This window comes from Gymnoscopelus microlampas, assembly GCF_963454915.1.
Source record: "Gymnoscopelus microlampas genome assembly, chromosome: 7".
Classification (NCBI taxonomy): domain Eukaryota; kingdom Metazoa; phylum Chordata; class Actinopteri; order Myctophiformes; family Myctophidae; genus Gymnoscopelus; species Gymnoscopelus microlampas.
Window position 1 is genome coordinate 27,505,583 of NC_139944.1, and position 16,386 is coordinate 27,521,968.

Below are 16,386 nucleotides of genomic sequence, written 5' to 3' on the forward strand. Positions count from 1 at the left end.
CACAAAAATTGGTACACTTGATCTATGTACCCATGCGATAAACATATCCAAGCAGAATTTTGATAGTCTATACCGAAACGTACTCCTAACAGGTTTTTGGGGGGACGATTTTGGCCTCCACACTTAGTGATTTTTTCGGATTTAACTTTCGTTTCGGTAGTGACAAACTTTCGTTTCGGTACAATGGTGAAAAAAAAAATTACAAAGTCCAGAGCTCGATGAATGTTAGGGACCAAAAAAAAAAGTCACTACAAAGTACTACCAATCAACTCTAAATTGCCTGAAACTTACTCCTAACAGGTTTTTGGGGGGACGATTTTGGCCTCCACACTTAGTGATTTTTTCGGATTTAACTTTCGTTTTGGTAGTGACAAACTTTCGTTTCGGTACAATGGTGAAAAAAAAATTACTAAGTCCAGAGCTCGATGAATGTTAGGGACCAAAAAAAAAAGTCACCACAAAGTACTACCAATCAACTCTAAATTGCCTGAAACGTACTCCTAAGAGGTTTTTGGGGGGACAATTTTGGCCTCCACACTTAGTGATTTTTTCGGATTTAACTTTCGTTTCGGTAGTGACAAACTTTCGTTTCGGTACAATGGTGAATCATTTTTTTTACTATAAGTCCAGAGCTCGATGAATGTTAGGGACCAAAAAAAAAGTCACTACAAAGTACTACCAATCAACTCTAAATTGCCTGAAACGTACTCCTAAGAGGTTTTTGGGGGGACGATTTTGAACTCCATACTTAGTGATTTTTTCGGATTTAACTTTCGTTTCGGTAGTGACAAACTTTCGTTTCGGTACAATGGTGAAAAAAAAAATTACTAAGTCCAGAGCTCGATGAATGTTAGGGACCAAAAAAAAAAGTCACTACAAAGTACTACCAATCAACTCTAAATTGCCTGAAACGTACTCCTAAGAGGTTTTTGGGGGGACAATTTTGGCCTCCACACTTAGTGATTTTTTCGGATTTAACTTTCGTTTCGGTAGTGACAAACTTTCGTTTCGGTACAATGGTGAATCATTTTTTTTACTATAAGTCCAGAGCTCGATGAATGTTAGGGACCAAAAAAAAAGTCACTACAAAGTACTACCAATCAACTCTAAATTGCCTGAAACGTACTCCTAAGAGGTTTTTGGGGGGACGATTTTGAACTCCATACTTAGTGATTTTTTCGGATTTAACTTTCGTTTCGGTAGTGACAAACTTTCGTTTCGGTACAATGGTGAAAAAAATAAATTACTAAGTCCAGAGCTCGATGAATGTTAGGGGCCAAAAAAAAGCTCGATGAATGTTAGGGACCAAAAAAAAACTCACTACAAAGTACTACCAATCAACTCTAAATTGCCTGAAACGTACTCCTAAGAGGTTTTTGGGGGGACGATTTTGGCCTCCACACTTAGTGATTTTTTCGGATTTAACTTTCGTTTCGGTAGTGACAAACTTTCGTTTCGGTACAATGGTGAAAAAAAAGATGTACTAAGTCCAGAGCACGATGAATGTTAGGGACCAAAAAAAAAGTCACTACAAAGTACTACCAATCAACTCTAAATTGCCTGAAACGTACTCCTAAGAGGTATTTGGGGGGACGATTTTGGCCTCCACACTTAGTGATTTTTTCGGATTTAACTTTCGTTTCGGTAGTGACAAACTTTCGTTTCGGTACAATGGTGAATAAAAAAATGTACTAAGTCCAGAGCTCGATGAATGTTAGGGACCAAAAAAAAAAGCCACTACAAAGTACTACCAATCAACTCTAAATTGCCTGAAACGTACTCCTAAGAGGTATTTGGGGGGACGATTTTGGCCTCCACACTTAGTGATTTTTTCGGATTTAACTTTCGTTTCGGTAGTGACAAACTTTCGTTTCGGTACAATGGTGAAAAAAAAAAATGTACTAAGTCCAGAGCTCGATGAATGTTAGGGACCAAAAAAAAAGAGTCACTACCAATCAACTTTAAATTGCCTGAAACGTACTCCTAACAGGTTTTTGGGGGAACAATTTTTTTTTCCGTTTCGGTAGTGTCACTACCGAAACGGAAAAAAAATGACTAAGTCCAGAGCTCGATGAATGTTAGGGACCAAAAAAAAAGTCACTACCAATCAACTTTAAATTGCCTGAAACGTACTCCTAACAGGTTTTTGGGGGAACATTTTTTTTTTCGTTTCGGTAGTGTCACTACCGAAACTGAAAATAAATTAGCCTACTAAGTCCAGAGCTCGATGAATGTTAGGGACCAAAAAAAAAGTCACTACCAATCAACTTTAAATTGCCTGAAACGTACTCCTAACAGGTTTTTGGGGGAACAATTTTTTTTTCGTTTCGGTAGTGACACCATTGTGTCACTACCGAAACGGAAAAAAAATGACCAAGTCCAGAGCTCGATGAATGTTAGGGACCAAAAAAAAAGTCACTACCAATCAACTTTAAATTGCCTGAAACGTACTCCTAACAGGTTTTTGGGGGAACATTTTTTTTTTCGTTTCGGTAGTGACACCATTGTGTCACTACCGAAACGGAAAAAAAATGACTAAGTCCAGAGCTCGATGAATGTTAGGGACCAAAAAAAAGTCACTACCAATCAACTTTAAATTGCCTGAAACGTACTCCTAACAGGTTTTTGGGGGAACAATTTTTTTTTCGTTTCGGTAGTGACACCATTGTGTCACTACCGAAACGGAAAAAAAATGACTAAGTCCAGAGCTCGATGAATGTTAGGGACCAAAAAAAGTCACTACCAATCAACTTTAAATTGCCTGAAACGTACTCCTAACAGGTTTTTGGGGGAACAATTTTTTTCCCGTTTCGGTAGTGACACCATTGTGTCACTACCGAAACGGAAAATAAATGACTAAGTCCAGAGCTCGATGAATGTTAGGGACCAAAAAAAAAGTCACTACCAATCAACTTTAAATTAACTGAAACGTACTCCTAACAGGTTTTTGGGGGAACATTTTTTTTTTCGTTTCGGTAGTGTCACTACCGAAACGGGAAAAAAATTACTAAGTCCAGAGCTCGATGAATGTTAGGGACCAAAAAAAAAGTCACTACCAATCAACTTTAAATTGCCTGAAACGTACTCCTAACAGGTTTTTGGGGGAACAATTTTTTTTTCGTTTCGGTAGTGACACCATTGTGTCACTACCGAAACGGGAAAAAAAATGACTAAGTCCAGAGCTCGATGAATGTTAGGGACAAAAAAAAAGTCACTACCAATCAACTTTAAATTGCCTGAAACGTACCCCTAACAGGTTTTTGGAGGAACATTTTTTTTTTCGTTTCGGTAGTGTCACTACCGAAACGGAAAAAAAAATGACTAAGTCCAGAGCTCGATGAATGTTAGGGACCAAAAAAGTCACTACAAAGTACTACCAATCAACTCTAAATTGCCTGAAACGTACTCCTAACAGGTTTTTGGGGGGACGATTTTGGCCTCCACACTTAGTGATTTTTTCGGATTTAACTTTCGTTTCGGTAGTGACAAACTTTCATTTCGGTACAATGGTGAAACATTTTTTTACTAAGTCCAAAGCTCGATGAATGTTAGGGACCAAAAAAAAAGTCACTACAAAGTACTACCAATCAACTCTAGATTGCCTGAAACGTACTCCTAACAGGTTTTTGGGGGGACGATTTTGGCCTCCACACTTAGTGATTTTTTCGGATTTAACTTTCGTTTCGGTAGTGACACAAAAACGTTTCGGTACTGACACAATGGTGAAAAAAAAATTACTCCACTACAAAGTACTACCAATCAACTCTAAATTGCCTGAAACGTACTCCTAACAGGTTTTTGGGGGGAAGATTTTGGCCTCCATACTTAGTGATTATTTCGGATTTAACTTTAGTTTCGGTAGTGACACAAAAACGTTTAGGTAGTGATACAATGGTGAAAAAAAAAATGTACTAAGTCCAGAGCTCGTTGAATATTAGGGACCAAAAAAAGTCACTACAAAGTACTACCAATCAACTCTAAATTGCTTGAAACGTACTCCTATCAGGTTTTTGGGGGGAAGATTTTGGCCTCCACACTTAGTGATTTTTTCGGATTTAACTTTGGTTTCGGTAGTGACACAAAAACGTTTCGGTAGTGACACAATTGTGAAAAGAAAAATGACTCCACTACAACCTACTACCAATCAACTCTAAATTGCCTGAAACGTACTCCTAACAGGTTTTTGGAGGGGACGATTTTGGCCTCCACACTTAGTGATTTTTTCGGATTTAACTTTAGTTTCGGTAGTGACAAAAAAACGTTTCGGTAGTGACACAATGGTGAAAAAAAAAATACTCCACTACAAAGTACTACCAATCAACTCTAAATTGCCTGAAACGTACTCCTAACAGGTTTTTGGGGGGACAATTTTGGCCTCCACACTCCTAATAATACCCATTTGATTTGACATCCTGACTTGCTGCTGTAGCTGAGGCTTGAACCTGTTACCTGCGGCTCAGTAGTCAGTGACTCTATCCATTCACCTACAGCTGTTTCCTTGGAATCTGCGGTTCTGAAACGTTTTGTTGTCAACCCCCCAAATTGACATGTATTTGGGCAGTGGACCCCAATGTGAAAAGATGTAGTGTCAGGGCCCCCCATGAAAAAGATTTATATTTATGCTGTAACACATTTTTTTAAAGTTATTTGTCTTGTTTGTTGTTCAAGTCAAAGCACCAGGAAGGCTGTACTTGTCAGCCATCTGTTAGCTCAATGGGTTGAGACGCAGTATTCATGATCCAGAGGTCATGAGTTCAAATCCCATTGATGTCTTTCCTATAATTCTTTCCTTTGCAGACTGGCTTCCAGAAGATCAACTGAAAACTAAAGGAAGGCTATATTTGTCATCCAACTGTTAGCTCAATGGGTTGAGACGCAGTATACATGATCCAGAGGCCATGAGTTCAAATCCCATTGATGTCTTTCCTATGATTCTTTCCTTTGCAGACTGGCTTCCAGAAGATCAACTGAAAACTAAAGGAAGGCTATATTTGTCATCCAACTGTTAGCTCAATGGGTTGAGACGCAGTATACATGATCCAGAGGCCATGAGTTCAAATCCCATTGATGTCTTTCCTATGATTCTTTCCTTTGCAGACTGGCTTCCAGAAGATCAACTGAAAACTACCAGGAAGGCTATACTTGTCAGCCATCTGTTAGCTCAATGGGTTGAGACGCAGTATTCATGATCCAGAGGCCATGAGTTCAAATCCCATTGATGTCTTTCCTATAATTCTTTCCTTTGCAGACTGGCTTCCAGAAGATCAACTGAAAACTACCAGGAAGGCTGTACTTGTCAACCATCTGTTAGCTCAATGGGTTGAGACGCAGTATTCAAGATCCAGAGGCCATGAGTTCAAATCCCATTGATGTCTTTCCTATGATTCTTTCCTTTGCAGACTGGCTTCCAGAAGATCAACTGAAAACTACCCGGAAGGCTGTACTTGTCAGCCATCTGTTAACTCAATAGGTTGAGACGCAGTATACATGATCCAGAGGCCATGAGTTCAAATCCCACTGGTGTCTTTACTGTGATGCTTCCCTTTGCAGACTAACTTCTAGAAAAACAAGTTAAAACCACCAGGAAACCTGTAACTCTCAGCCAACAGCATAGCTCAACTGGTAGAGCGTCTGTCCAATAACATGACTTGACTTGACTTGAGTGGGTTCGATTCCCACTCGAGTCAAGTGTCCCCGGTAACTTGGGGCAACGGATAAATTGACTGATATCCTTAGTGATGCTTCCCTTTGCAGACTAACTTCTAGAAAAACAAGTTAAAACCACCAGGAAACCTGTAACTCTCAGCCTACAGCATAGCTCAACTGGTAGAGCGTCTGTCCAATAACTTGACTTGACTTGACTTGAGTGGGTTCGATTCCCACTTGAGTCAAGTGTCCCCGGTATCTTGGGGCAACGGATAAATTGACTGATATCCTTAGTGATGCTTCCCTTTGCAGACTAACTTCTAGAAAACAAGTTAAAACCACCAGGAAACCTGTAACTCTCAGCCAACAGCTTAGCTCAACTGGTAGAGCGTCTGTCCAATAACATGACTTGACTTGAGTGGGTTCGATTCCCACTCGAGGCAAGTGTCCCCGGTAACTTGGGGCAACGGATAAATTGACTGATATCCGTAGAATAACTTGTAGGAGTGTGCTGGTTCAAATCCAGTAGAACCCAGGACCGAGCGGTCCCGCTCGGTTGAACTGGATTTGAACCAGCACACTCCTACAAGTTATCTTACGGATATCAGTCAATTTATCCGTTGCCCCAAGTTACCGGGGACACTTGCCTCGAGTGGGAATCGAACCCACTCAAGTCAAGTCAAGTCAAGTCATGTTATTGGACAGACGCTCTACCAGTTGAGCTAAGCTGTTGGCTGAGAGTTAAAGGTTTCCTGGTGGTTTTAACTTGTTTTTCTAGAAGTTAGTCTGCAAAGGGAAGCATCACTAAGGATATCAGTCAATTTATCCGTTGCCTCAAGTTACCGGGGACACTTGCCTCGAGTGGGAATCGAACCCACTCAAGTCAAGTCAAGTCAAGTCATGTTATTGGACAGACGCTCTACCAGTTGAGCTAAGCTGTTGGCTGAGAGTTACAGGTTTCCTGGTGGTTTTAACTTGTTTTTCTAGAAGTTAGTCTGCAAAGGGAAGCATCACTAAGGATATCAGTCAATTTATCCGTTGCCTCAAGTTACCGGGGACACTTGACTCGAGTGGGAATCGAACCCACTCAAGTCAAGTCAAGTTATGTTATTGGACAGACGCTCTACCAGTTGAGCTAAGCTGTTGGCTGAGAGTTACAGGTTTCCTGGTGGTTTTAACTTGTTTTTCTAGAAGTTAGTCTGCAAAGGAAAGCATCACAGTAAAGACACCAGTGGGATTTGAACTCATGGCCTCTGGATCATGTATACTGCGTCTCAACCCATTGAGCTAACAGATGGCTGACAAGTACAGCCTTCCTGGTAATTTTCAGTTGATCTTCTGGAAGCCAGTCTGCAAAGGAAAGAATCATAGGAAAGACATCAATGGGATTTGAACTCATGGCCTCTGGATCATGAACACTGCGTCTCAACCCATTGAGCTAACAGATGGCTGACAAGTACAGCCTTCCTGGTGCTTTGACTTGAACAACAAACAAGACAAATAACTTTAAAAAAATGTGTTACAGCATAAATATAAATCTTTTTCATGGGGGGCCCTGACACTACATCTTTTCACATTGGGGTCCACTGCCCAAATACATGTCAATTTGGGGGGTTGACAACAAAACGTTTCAGAACCACAGATTCCAAGGAAACAGCTGTAGGTGAATGGATAGAGTCACTGACTAGTGAGCCGCAGGTAACAGGTTCAAGCCTCAGCTACAGCAGCAAGTCAGGATGTCAAATCAAATAGGTATTATTAGGAGTGAAATGGTTGTGTTTCTTCACCCCAACTGCACATGACATCAGTTTACATGTACGTTATTTTCAGTGATGAAGACAAACCGCACAGACGTTCACTGTACTTTAGTACATTTTGTAAACTTATGACTCTGAGTAGAGTATAGCCTGACTTAAACAAACAAATAACAACTTAGTATAGTCAGATTATTTTTTACACAACTTACATTTTGTAATCAAACTACCGAATCGAAAGTTGGTCACCACCGAAACGAAAGTTAAATCCGAAATAATCACTAAGTGTGGAGGCCAAAATCGTCCCCCCAAAAACCTGTTGGGAGTACGTTTCAGGCAATTTAGAGTTGATTGGTAGTACTTTGTAGTGACTTTTTTGGTCCCTAACACCACAAATGGTTTACATACTCTTTACGAATGTCTTACGCATCATTTGCTTAACATGAATGACAATTCTAGTAATTGTTTGGTGTCTGCATTCATGAAAGCCAGGTAGTTTGCAACAGGTAAGGAGAAAGTCCACATTAACAGACAGTCATAAATGATGAACTGTCTTCACTTTACTGTAGGGCACATAATAACATGTACAAAGGATTTATAGATATTTTAGGAATGTTTTACAAAGCATGTTAAACATGAACAAACACATTAACAGACAGTTGTAAATGATGAACTGTCTTCACTTTACTATAGGGCACATAATAAAATGTACTAAGGATTTATAGATACTTTAGGAATGTTTAACAAAGCATATGTTAAACATGAACAAGCTACCAATAGCTTGTATATATTATGTAACATCAGTTACAAATGATTTAATAATCATTTACAGATGTATTATACATGGCTTATTCATGAATAGTTACTCACCTTTATAGATGATTTGTAACCGTAGTTATAAAGGTTTTAGTAATCATCTACGAATGTCAATAAACAGGTTGTTAATGATTTGTTAATAGTCTACAAACTGCTTATAAACGTTTATAAATGCTTTAGAATGGGTCGTTACAAATGATTTAATAATCTTTTACAGATGTATATAAATGGCTTATTCATGAATAGTTCATTACTTACTAATACTTTACAAATGATTTGTAACTGTAGTTATAAAGGTTTTAGTAATCATTTACGAATGTCAACAAACAGGTTGTTAATGATTTGTTAATAGTTTACAAACTACTTATAAACGTTTATAAATGCTTTATAACGGGTCATTATTGTAAAGTGCTACCCAATAAGAAACCAGAAACAACAAATGAAGATATACAAGCTTCTAGCCTTGTAGATCTGCTATTTTTGACGAATGTTTCCACCCAGAATAAAAAGTTAAGTATAAAGTTATTTTCAACTTGTGTTTTTCAGTAACAGGAGTCTCCCAGTCTCTCCAGTCATATCCCGGCGGACACAGTAGTCTTCAAGGCAAGATTCAAAGTCAGAATGCAACATATACCTTATAGACGCCGGTAGGGAAGGGGCAACTATTATTCGCTTATAGATTCCAAGGACTTGGAATCAATACTCGATTAATATTAGAACATAAGCCTAACAACACACTTCCCTAAAGGCAAGGCTTCTTTCGGTCATCTCTGTGCTTTCAGAGCTCACTCTATCGGGACGGACATGGGTCCTTCAAGACATAGGAGCTCTGACTGGAAGGGTATAACTATTCTTTACGCAGCGAGGCTCTGTCTTCTGATATGACATTCTATAAAAAGTACACATGTGACATCATTATATGGGAGCGCCAATGGAGGGGGAAGGCTGCTTCCATACACACTCCTCAGCGTGGCAGCGCCACGCTTAGTATTTTTAAGCCTTTTCTTTTTTTCCTACACCGTCGGGTGTCTAAGGAGTTATGACAGACAAGCACTTCTGGACATCAGCACAGCGATCGCACACAGAATTCTGGACTTTTTCGAGGGAAAATCTCCCTCCACCCAGCTGGGTGGTGGGAGATCTTCCCTTTGTCTCGGCAGGGATCATAGCGTGGAAACGGCGAAAGAGGCGAGCGCGTCCTGGCCGTCTGGGGACAAGAGCGGGCCTTCGAAAATGTTAAAAAAATAGCAGATGTCCAAGCTCACAGCGCGGCACGATAAACATATAAATGGATGAAGTGGTTAAAATGTTTATGATGCTATCCCTGAAATCCCCCCAAGGACCCCTGGGGGTCCCCGGACCCCACTTTGAGACAGGCTAAGAGCTTGTAGCTGCGTTAGCATTTGGAACCGTATCCATCACACTGTCAGAGCTGGTGTGTGGACTTCACGTCTGATAAACCATTACAATACCAGTGGTCCTCAAACTTTTACATTTCAAGGACCACCATAACGGGTCCATTTGGTTCCATTTGTACACTAAAGAGTTACAGACCTGTAATGGTCCATTTGGTCAACAATTATAATGATAATGAAGGATCCCAACCCTACACAATGAACATAAAGAATAAAACAAACCATGTAAGGGGAAATACAACATTATGAACATAAAGATAAAATAAACCACATAAGGGGAAAAGAAATACAACACTATGAACAAAGAATTAAACAAACCATGTAAGGGTAAATACAACACAATGAACATAAAGAATAAAACATAAAACCATAAAGGGCAAATACAACACTATGAACATAAATAAAACAGACCATATAAAATGGTAAATACAACACTATGAGTAGGGCACTGCAGGGAATTGAACCCCATCCCGGTAAACCAGGAGAACCACACCAGAGCCTTTGTTTTTATGTTGTTATTTACAAATCACATGGTAACATTCACTCATATGTACATAGAAACTAATATGTACATAGAAACTATAGGATGCCAGGTCAACAAATGAACCTAGCATCTGAGGAGTATTTCCAATTTTCAGTACTTTTAATTATATTCCACCACACCTCAGAGGCAAATATTGTACTTTTACTCCACTACAGTTATTTGAAATCTTTAGTTACTTTGTAGATTTTGATTATTACTACAAAACATACAAACATTAACCCTATTTAAACTTCGGCCATTTGAAAATAGCAGATCTACAAGCTCAAAATGCATCTAAGTGCTACAGGATGAGGTGGAGTCTGAAGATGAGTCTCTTCACATTACAACAATGATGAGCTACGCTGTTGGTCACAGAATTCCTGAAGCAGCACAGCTGTACAGTTACAGATAATGAGCCTATTGAGATCATATACGGTAATGTTTAGTGATATAGCGCCTTTATAAAAAAACAAAACAATAAATAAACAAATAAATACAATTTTTTTAAAAAACATCACATTCAAATACAGTAAATGGAAGTTAAAACAAAACATACATTACAACTGAAATATTTTTTGTGCAAATATTACATAATTTCCAATGATATTATCCATCAAAGACTAATGCTATTATGTAATTTTGACAAGCCTATGAAGTCATGATGACCAAGAAGAAAACAGGAAAACAATAACCCAAAATACATGTCAATAATTAACATTACAACAATAAAAAAGGAGAAAAACTAAAACAAAATACAGAAAAGATACAATAAACTAACAGATATTCTAATTAATATTTGCACAAAAAAAAACTCTTGCTGACCTCCCTCATCTATCCCGTCACAGTTCATCCATTTACCTATTTAGTTTATCCACTTAACAAGGCTGCCATGTTAAAGGATAAGTCCGGACTAGAATAACAGCCTTTTTTCCTACTTTTATTGATCCCAAATGACTGGCCATGGAAAATTCATGAACAGGCCATAAATAGGTAGCCATGTTTTCACTCCACAGAAACTTTAAGGAAAACTCCTTAGACAGAGACTAAGAAAATATATTTGCATTTTATTTGTTCATGCTCATAAAGTGCTCCAAGAGCTAAGTGAAAAGTGCAGCAGCAAACTTTTGGGTCAAAGGACCATCGTCAGTGCCTCGCCTACTGACCGCCGTGAATAATGAAGCTTTACCCGCAAATGACAACACATAAATCCACATCACATACAGCGCCTATGGTCATATGTGATGTGGACTGACGTGATGAAGACTTACCTGCAAATGAATTATAAGTGACGTGAAATGATAAGACGAGACGCAAATCAAATTACGCAAAATGAAACGAGACATAAATCCACATCACATACTACACTACACTACACTACACCAGACATACACTATGGTCATATGTGATGTGGACTGACGTAATGAAGCTTTAACCGCAAATGATTAGATCTGATGATATAGCACTGACGATGGTCCTATGACCTAAATGTTTGCTACTGCACTTTTCACTTTGATCCCTTGGAGAACTTTATGATCATGAAACGAATAAAATAAAAATAGCTTTTCTTTGTCTCCGTCTAAGGAGTTTGTGGAGGGAGTCTTTTTTTCTGCCAGTTTTGCTTTGTTTTTGAGACCAAATATTCCTCTTTTTCCTTTTAGTTTCCTACAATAAAAAAAAGAAAGAAAAGTACAGAAATAAAACGTTATTTTTCAAAGGAACCTCATATTTAAGGAAACACATGGAACCAAATGGACCCTTGTCCACTGTTTCCCAAGTTATGGGTCGGGACTCAATAATGGGTCGTGGACACATTTTCTTGGGTCATGAGTAAATAACCCCCCCCCCCCCCCCAACCTGTTAATTAAGTATTCAATCAAAGCTTCCAGCAGGTGATTGGCCTGTGGATTACGGTTCATTGAACATTGTAATGTATTAAATGCATTTGAAAATGACATTGGTTTGTTCTGAATGGAGCAGATATGACATATTGGAATATTGTTGATGTCCAAAAAAAATAGCCGATCTACAAGATCAATGTCACAAAATAAAGAAAAACATTCAAAATAATGTAATTTAAGAAAATGCTAAATAAGAAATTCCATATAGAAAAGAAAATAATGAAAATCTACAAGAGTGAAGATCTACAAGCTCAAACTAATTTCATAAAGTAAATTAAAAAAGAAAAGCAATTCCATTAAGTAGGGGAATCATTTGTTTAACATACAACTTACATTTAGTTGAAATTTAAACCAGTGGTTCTCCTCCTAAATATTTGGCAAAAACATTAAGATTTAATATAAAAAAGTTATACTAAATAAATAATTTATACTAAGTTAGTACCAATGGATTGATTGGTCTTTAAAGCATGCTCTAAAAAGGCCCACCCATCTGTCACAATTAAGATTGACATTTTTAGAGGAACTTTATTTTATTTAACACTTTTTTAAAGCTCTGTGGACATTGTTTTAATAAAAACCTGATAATGCTTTTAATCGGGTAAACGACATAGATCATATTTGTTATCAAAAAACAAAAATGTCCACAAAACTTACAAATGTGAAATAAAATTTTGACTCCTCCAACCATATATTTTTTATTTATACCATTTATATTTTTGAAAATTGCAATAATGTAATCATTTACAGACCATAAATGGGTAGCCATGTTAACATCTTTATAAAAAATAAAAACCGGTTGAAGAAAAGACTCACTCCACAAAAACCTTATGGAAAACTCCTTAGACAAAGACTAAGTAAATATATTAGTGTTTTAATTTTTCATGCTCATAAAGAGCTCCAAGTGCTAAAAGTGAAAAGTGCAGCAGCCATCGTCAGGACCATCGTCAGTGCATCGCCTACTGACCGCTGTGAACAATGAAGCTTTACCCGCAAATTACAACACATAAATCCACATCACATACAGCGTCTATGGTCATATGTGATGTGGACTGACGTGATGAAGACTTACCTGCAAATGAATTATAAGTGACGTGAAATGATAAGACGAGACGCAAATCAAATTACGCAAAATGATACAAGACATAAATCCACATCACATACTACACTACACTACACCAGACATACACTATGGTCATATGTGATGTGGACTGACGTAATGAAGCTTTAACCGCAAATGATTAGATCTGATGATATAGCACTGACGATGGTCCTATGACCTAAATGTGTGTTGCTGCACTTTTCACTTTGAGCACTTGGATCACTTTATGATCATGAAACAAATAAAACAAAAATAGATTTTCTTAATCTCCGTCTATAAATCTTTCTTTTTTTCCTTTTAGTTTCCTACATAAATAATACACTTACAGAAATAAAAAAGTTCTCATATTTCAAAAGAACCTTATACATTTAAGGCAACAAATGGACCCTGGTCCGCTGTTTCCCAAGTTATGGGTCGGGACTCAATTGTGGGACGTGGACACATTTTATTGGGTCATGAGTAAATAACCCCCCCCCCCCGAACCTGTTAATAAAGTATTCAATCAATCAAATCAAAGATCTACAACATCAAAACATAACCCTATCGATTAACGCTCTGTACATGAGCAAAATGTAGTTCACAATTAAGATTGTTTTTAAAGGAAAAACTATTTTATTCAACACTTTTTAAAGCTCTGTGGATTTTTTTGTTTTACTTTTTTTTTTAAATGACAACCTGATAATGCATTTAATCATCGGGTAAACAATACATCTTATTTTTATCAAAAAAACAAAGCAAAAATATCCACAGAACTTACAAGTGTGAAATACAATTTTGACTCTTCCAAACAAAAACATTTAGAAATTTGTAATAATTTAATCATTTACAGACCATAAATGTGAAGCCATGTTAACATCTTTATACAAAAGGAAAACCGGTTGAAGAAAAGACTCACTCCACAAAAACCTTAAGAAAAACACCTTAGACAGAGACTAAAAAAATATATTAGTGTTTTATTTGTTCATGCTCATAAAGAGCTCCAAGTGCTAAAAGTGAAAAGTGCAGCAGCAAACGTTTGGGTCAAAGGACCATCGTCAGTGCCTCGCCTATTGACCGGCATGAATAATGAAGCTTTACCCACAAATGACAACACAGAAATCCACATCACATACTACACTACACTACATTACGGTCATTATGTGATGTGGACTGAAGTGATGAAGCTTTAATTGCACTGACGATGGTCCTACGACCTAAATGTGTGTTGCTGCACTTTTCACTTTGAGCACTTGGAGCACTTGACAACATAGAAAAAATAAAATAAAAATATATGTTCTTAGTCTCTGTCAAAGAAGTTTTCCTTAAGGTTTTTATGGAGTGAGTCTTTATTTCTGCCAGTTTTCATTTGTTTTTTAGATCAGTCAGTAATTATTCCTCTTTCCTTTTAGTATCCTACATTTGTTTTACATGAATAAAATAACATATTTAGAGTAGTAAAACGTTCTTATGTTTCAAAAGAACCCGATACATTTAAAAACAAAAATCAAAGAAATTCCATTTAAAATATTAAAATAAGATTAATGAAAATAGCAGATCTACAAGCCAAGCTTGTAGATCTGCTATTCTCACTAGCTCCCAGGGAGACATCACATTTCTCTTTTGGGTCTCGAGCTAAAACGTTATGAAAATCTTTACACTGAAATGTTTACATTCCAGTGTGTTTTTGCCATTGCTTGTTTGATAATTTCAGATCCAGATTCAAACCGTGACTATTTTTTCTGGGGTCAAATTGTAAAATTAAAATGAATTAAAAGCACATATAAGAAGCAAGCAAAATAGAACATGTGCTATTTCGTGAAAACAACAAATCTAAGCAATACATTAGAAACAAAACAAAAAAGAGGTTGTGAAAATAGATTTACATGCTCGTTGTGAGCTTGCAAATCTATTATCTTCACTAGTTTGGGTCCTGAGCTAAAAGGTTTGGGAACATCTGCAGTGGCACAATGCCTGGTAGCTGTTAAATATAGAGCTTACACATTTTGAATGACATCAGTTATGACTGTAATGTTTAGAATGCAATCACACAGTTATGACTAATGTTTATTTTATTTTCCAGAAGTAATACAGTCTACAGTGACTGAACTGCCTCTTACACAGTGTCACAGTGGCTGCTAGCTGATGCCTATGAGTTCAATTCAAAGTTTACAATTTAAATGGTGCATTTATCTATAGTACCTTTAACCAAAGCACTTTGTAATGTGCATTACATTCACCAACATACTTACCAGGGGGAGAGATAGAGAGGTGAGAGGGATAGAGAGACAGAGAGAGAGATAGAGAGACTCGTATAATTTACATAATTTGTGAACGATTGACATAAATTATACGAGGCGCATATGACGCAATGGCAGCAGCATTCTTTGTTTCATGTTCTCTGCATCAGTCTCAGTCCAGCATCAGTCCATTTTCTTCATTATTCTCCTGCCAAATGACGAGCATTGTACGGAAACGTGAAACGAAGTCCACATCACATACTGGTCATATGGTTGTATGTATCGTTTATATTATATTATTATTATTATTATTATTATGTGATGTGGATTGACGTGATGAAGCTTTACTCGCAAATGACGGCACAAATAACGAGTAACTATACGTGATGCACATGCCGACATCCGTCAAACACCTTCACATCACATACTGGTCATATGTGATGTGGATTGGCGTGATTAAGCTTTAACGCAAATGACGCAACGCAAAATCAATTGTGCCAATATTTGTCAGCAATACAGCAACAGCATGAATGACATTAGTACACAACATACAACACTATGAATGACATTAATACACAACATACAACACAAGCAACAGGAATAACCAAAGTCATTAAATGCATATGATATGAATGATGGCCCTACATCTCTTCCTGTTCTGACCTACTGTAAACAACGGCGTGTACCTCTCCTAAAAGAAAAAATTGCCGACCGATGTGAATGACGAGCTATCCGCAAATGTCGTGAAATCACAAAATCACATAAATCCACATCACATACGACCAGTAATGTGATGTTATTATTATTATTATTATTATTATTATTATTATTATTATTATGTGATGTGGATTGACGTGATGAATCTTTACTCGCAAATAGCCTGAAACGGTACAACACCAATAAAATTACACGAAACGACACACGACGTAAAGGACGACATGCATCACATACCTCCACATATGTTCATATGTGACGTGGACTAACGTGATGATGTTTTACCCGCATATGTTGTGAAATGA